The 6,000-nt window shown below is 39.0% G+C and overlaps 1 protein-coding gene and 1 long non-coding RNA gene across 2 annotated transcripts in view; one reads left to right on the top strand and one right to left on the bottom strand.

Moving 5' to 3' along the window:
* The first annotated feature begins 526 nt into the window (after positions 1 to 526).
* LOC5578372 (monocarboxylate transporter 10) overlaps positions 527 to 6,000 on the top strand; it is a 78,919-nt gene continuing 73,445 nt past the window's right edge. The window contains exon 1 of the mRNA XM_021844828.1: positions 527 to 1,374. The gene's annotated coding sequence lies outside the window, so the exon portion shown is untranslated. The remainder of the gene's footprint in view (positions 1,375 to 6,000) is intronic.
* LOC110676544 lies at positions 1,903 to 3,699 on the bottom strand. Its single transcript, XR_002500498.1, has 2 exons — positions 2,193 to 3,699; positions 1,903 to 2,133 (listed from the first exon to the last, which is right to left on the bottom strand). It is a non-coding gene; the product is annotated as an uncharacterized LOC110676544 (long non-coding RNA).

Below are 6,000 nucleotides of genomic sequence, written 5' to 3'. Positions count from 1 at the left end.
GATATACAAATGCGAAAATGGCAACTTTGGTAAAAAAAAACTCTCAGTTAAAATCCGTGGAAGTACTCATTGGACACTAAGCTGAAAAGCGGGCTCTGTCCCAGTGAGGACGTAATGCCAACAAGAAGAAAAAAAATCATCATCGGAAAAAAGCCCGTAGTCCGGAGCACGTTTCTTCCATTTTGCCACGTTTAGTGACAGTTTTGAAAACACCCCCATTATTTTATACTTTTGCATTTCTCGTAAAGAATATTTAAGCATTGGTCAAATTTGCCTGTGCACATGGCTCCGTACTCGTGACTAGTACAAAATGACGCAGATAATAGTGCGAATTTATACGCTTTATAATCAAATTAGCTCCCAACTTGATTGAATTCAATACCCTGCGCTAGTCATTCAGCGAAATCACTTGGGCCGGCGTCGGCACTTAATCATATACCTACATGTAGCTAGAGTTCACCATCCTGATGAATCGAGCTTGCTGTAGTAACATCTTTGCCAACCGCCGAAGCATCTATAGTAACGGGTCAACTGCATCACGCGACAGATCACCTCTCGCTTTCTACGGTATTCCCGCGTTGTGATATTTCGGTTGGTAGATTTGAACTTCAGGAACCTTTTGACCTGCGTATTCTCATACTGGCCAAAGTGGCCATTAAAAATCATCATCCATGGTACCCTCGTTCTCGAACCAATTAAACTGTGCGCCCAGAAAGGATGACTAAATCGCCGGCAGATGTTGCATCAGGTTGTGTCTTCGTGGACTCGCGACGATTTTGCGCGCCAACAAACCTCAACAATAATCAATCTAGCGCCGCCGTTGCGTTATTGGGCCGGCAAATGCTAGGCTTGAGGAAAGTGGTAAATGAAGCTGAAAGGGCACTCTTCACATAACATGTAGCTATGTGCATCACAACAGCGCGGTCGTAGAACCAAAACATTTAAGTGTCCACGTTGCTAGAGCTCTCCATTTGGTTTGCGTGTCACCTCGCTTTGGAGGAAGGCTCTCCAGAGTTCGACCGAGCAATTGCTCCCAGATAGGTGTAGTGCCCAACCGGGTGCCACTCAGATTGGATGTCTACGCAGCTAGTGTGTGACTGATTGGGCAGTTTTTGTTTCTGTTGCAGTCCTGATAAGATAGTGGATAAGTGGTATCGATAACCCAAAGCTCTGACAGTGGGAATCCTAAACAATAAATTTAGTGCTAAACAAACACGTGTAGCGGTGAGCGGTGCTGAAACGAATGAAGAAAAATGATTGCAAGGACCGAAACTAGTGGAGGACTTAAGAATATTGGGTTGCTTCCAGTGAAATACCATCGACGATTGATGAGTTCCATTGAACTTGTTCGGTAATTGGATTAGTGAAAATCTGGTAAGTACATTTTGTTGTAAAGTGACACTTTGCGTAATATGCAGGAACTTCATATCGTTCAATCGCTACAAATATGTATTGCACCTGTGATAAAGTGAGCGAACCATTTTCGTGGCTCTCTGTGCGATGTTTTATTTCCATTTTCATGACATCTACACGGTTAAAAAAATATATGCTAAGCAGCGTAAAGATCATACTAAAACCATATTTGGTCTATTCACTCCTGGACATGCATATTTCAACATTATGATTTGCTAGTATAAATGACAATTATGTATGAGCATGCTTATTATGTAATTATTAACGTCATGCATAAAACGGTATTATTCATCATTTCCATTTAAAAGTTTTGTGTTTATATTATTTATTTATTTTTATTAATAATAAATGAAACGCAAATATGTGATGAATAACAATTTAATAAAAACAATATACTACATCTGTTACTAAAGTGAAACTTCTATTCTATTTTGGCGATATTCCCGTAGAATCCGTGCAAACTCAATCATGTCCAACAGTTTATCCATGCCGAACCAAGAACAACATCGCACATCGTACGGATCCGATTCGGAGTAGCGGGACACAACACAATCGTCTGATTCTTTGCGGAACAGTTTCTCACTATTAAATTACCATTGATTCTAGTTGCTTGGTGTTGATAGGGTGCCAGCAAAGATCCTGGAATACCGTTTCCAGATCGAAAAATGGAGGCTTCCGCGATGCGCTCTAAGCCGAGGCCAAACAGAACGAGCTTGTTTTCTGGGGGAAAAGTAATGTCGTAATTTTCGAATACATGGAACGCTTGCTGAAAAACTTACCGTGAATAGTACATGATTATTTGAATGTAATTTATCTTGAAATTGAGCTTATGAAAACACAGGTGAAAATTGGCAATTTTTGCAATGGCTTCCGTTCCGTACTAGGTAGAGAAAATTACTAGCAAATTTTACAAAGTCGCCAGAATAATATCTGCTTTGCTTTATGCACAGCTGATTATAACTCATCAATATGATTGATAAAGTATAAAAATATTAAAGCCAAGCATATTTGTTATCAGTTGCATCGATTAAAGAGGGCTAATGTCTAGAATGTCATAAATAATATGGTAAATAGTATTTTCCGTTTTCTCCGTGTATATAGGTAGTTCGGTGTCGTAGAGGTAATCGATACTTGGCAGTCTAAAAATTACTACGTACAGTTGTGTCCGGATTAAAAGTGGTGATGGCCATATTTCATACGTGAATTTTATACTAGACTTTGCCATGTTATAACTTTATTTCCGTAAGAGTAATTATGATGATGTTTTCACAGAGAACTACAAATATGATCAATTTTCTACGTTAAATAAAATTTAAATTTTCGAAGCGTCTGCTAGAAAATTAAACACTCAAAATAATAGCAGTTTTCGTAAGAAAAAGTTTCGTACCGTAAAATCTGATAGTGTGGAACCCACAACATACTAAACTAAATAATATTATTATTGTTAATCAGTTAAGCATAACGAATATAAAAGTTGAGAGTTGTAGTATGATATTTCATGTCATGTCAAAATCGAGAAAATATAAGGGTTTACATTCGAACTTCAGAATTTGATGCAATTTTGACATTTTTAAAATGCTTATAGACATTCTGTTCTTAGATCACTATTTGAAGAGTTCGTCTCTTATTATGGGTATCCAGCCATCCGGGAAATCGCGGAAAAAACGGGAATTTTTTCCGAAAAGCGGAAAATCCGGGAAATCGTGGAAAAACGGGAAATGAATAAATGGAAAGGTCGCCTAAGTATTCTTGGGTAGATTTTGTTTATTGATTGAAAACATTATTTTCAAAATTATTGATGAATTCCTGGACAGATGCAAGCAATCGGTCAGATTTGCGAGGTATCGTTTATGCCACAGAGATCTCTTGGATCCAACGAGAATTGCACTAGGACCAAGAATTTCTCCAGGAATCAGCTATAGCGCATAATTTGGGCATTCTTAGTAGAGGATGAGTGACCCTGGTTTAAGGGTAACTTAAGCAAACTTTAAGTCCAGACAATTCATGAAAGTTTGCGTAAAACATCTTCATAGTTGGTCTTTCAGACTTTTAATAACGTATAACGTTGAACACCTAAATAGCGGTATGCAAAGCCTTATTTACTTCACGTAATTAATTCAATTTTGAACGACATGCACCTATTTATATTACGAAAATAATTGATTTATGCTTGATTCAATATCGAAATATGATAATCAATCGATATCCATTCAGAAATTTAATTTTATACATGTCCTTAAGGTGAAGAAGAATCGAAGCTAAACCTCATATTTTCAAGAGCACAAATCTGGAGAACCAAACATCCGTTTAAGCTGAAAACTTAATCGATTGGTGGTTACTGTAGAGTGAAATTAGAGATTTTTCCCAACCCTGATCATTACGGCCTGAACGAGCTTCCGACGTGTTGGTATAGAGAGGACTGAGGCAAATCGGTGGAAGGTTCTCAAGGTGTTGTAGACATTTTGAGTGACACTATTAACTTGGTGGGACCAAGTCATATTTCTATCCATTTCTACTCCAATGTTGGTGACTGCATCGAACAATGGTACAACTTCTCCGCTAAAGACTATATCTGTTTGTGGTGCAAAACTACCAGTGTTGCTGAAGATAATAGCTTTAGTTTTCTTCGGATTCGGATGTAGGCAGTTGCTAATGGCCCAACATGTGATAGCGTCAAGGTCGTCATTGATGGTTCTGATTAGCTCGTCAATGTCATTCACTGATCCCGAGAGATGTACCCCTGCAAATTGTCTGCGTACAGTTGACAGTTACATTTCAGGACGACGGGCAGACTGTTAATATAAAAGCTGAACAAGAGTACACTGATACATGATCCTTGGGGGGAGCCATCGGTGATTTCACGTTCAGTTGATGTTTCGTTCCCAAGTCGATACCAGATTGGTACCTCTGACTGAGGAATGATGCAACTAGTCCACAAGCAGATTCTGAGAACCTAAACTCTTCACTGGGTTTGAATTGCAGTAGACGATGGTTAACGCAATTGAATGCTAATGAGAAGTCCACTAATACCATTACAGTGCAGCGGTTATTGTCAAGGTTGCCGACGCCGTAGATATCGCGAACCACTTTCGTCAGAGCCGTTGTAGTTCCAAATCATTTTCTGTAGCCCGACTGACAACAATCCAACAGGCGACAGTTGGGATTATCCAGAATTATTATTATTATTATAGATTATTCCAGATGTTCAGTAATCTGATTCAGCAAAATTTTCTCAAACACTTTTGAAATAGCTGGAAGAACACTAATAGGACGATAGTCCTTGGGTAGAGAAGGAATGCTTGTTTTGGGGGTCGGTGTGACGATGGCTGATTTCCATAGCGAAGGAAATGTTTTCGAATCGATAACAGCATTGAACAAATAGGATAGTGGTTGCAGAATAAGGGGACACAATAATTTGGTAAACGAAATCGGGATGCTATCGGAACCAGTAGCATTTACACGGAAAATTTTTCGACAAACTTCATCAACATTTGTGCGACGGAAGTTGAATTCATCTGCACCGCGATCAACAGCTGATCTGTGGTTTGGGTCATTTTGCGTGTCGAGCTCTTCCATATCCCCTAATAGGGTCCTGAAGCCCTGTCCCGATTTTAGTGCCAAACGCTTAAGTTTAGGCCAAAACACATGTTTACTCAATTTTCTAATGTTTTCCGTTGGTTTAAGTCGAAAAAACATTTTTATTTTTAGAATTTGTCACACCCCTTGGCTTAAACTCAAATTTTGGGTGTATTTTGTTTTCCGTGTCCCTTCCGAAATGTCAGATAGGAACAACCCCAGTGTTTAAACTAAAACCCCTGTGGTGTTTTTGTCGACTAAGCGAACGTCAAACATGATCTCAAGTGTCAAGGTTCATTTATGGACCCAATTTTCCAATTAAAGTTTAAATATGATATAGCCGTTATTTGAGCGGGAAAAAATGCTTTAGTAGTTGAAGTAACATGTTCTTTCGGGATGTTAAATAAAAACAAGATTTTATTTAAAATTTTAGGACCCAACTCACGATGGACTTCACAAAAGAGCCTGTTTAGCTCTTCCGCACTGATTTCGTCTGTTGAATCTTGTCTTGATGAGTTGTGAATGTCTTCCCTTCTGAGGTTGCACCAAAGCTTCATCGCTGGTAGGTCATGTCCAAAATGCTGCTCCGCATAACCCTTTTTTACAGCAAAAAATAGGGAATTGGCACGGTCTCGCTTCTGAACGTAGTTGATCCAATTAGTATCGCCTCTTTTTTTGTTTGGATTACGTGAGTAAAGCTTAAGGTGAAACAGTTTGGAATCAACTTCTAAGATTGCACTAAAACTTCAAAGGCACAAATCTCGCAAAGAAACCATCCCCCAAAGGTGCACTTTTTATTTTGGCTTTGTGCACTAGCAGAAAGCTTAAAATAAGAAGATCAGGAACGTTTGCCAGCTATTTCTCCAGTTTTGTGCCTTTGAAAACGTGAGTAGGGAGAGAAGTCGGCCATTCTTGGATTCTGAGAAGTTTCACCTTAAATGCAAGATTTCTTCATGCAATCGCTGAAGCCCAAGCAACTGTCCGGTTTTGCGTCGTCCGATAGATTTTGCT

This window comes from Aedes aegypti, chromosome 2 (assembly GCF_002204515.2).
Source record: "Aedes aegypti strain LVP_AGWG chromosome 2, AaegL5.0 Primary Assembly, whole genome shotgun sequence".
NCBI classification, from domain to species: domain Eukaryota; kingdom Metazoa; phylum Arthropoda; class Insecta; order Diptera; family Culicidae; genus Aedes; species Aedes aegypti.
Note: the sequence above shows the minus strand (reverse complement) of the source record. Positions and strands in the feature narration are given on the sequence as shown.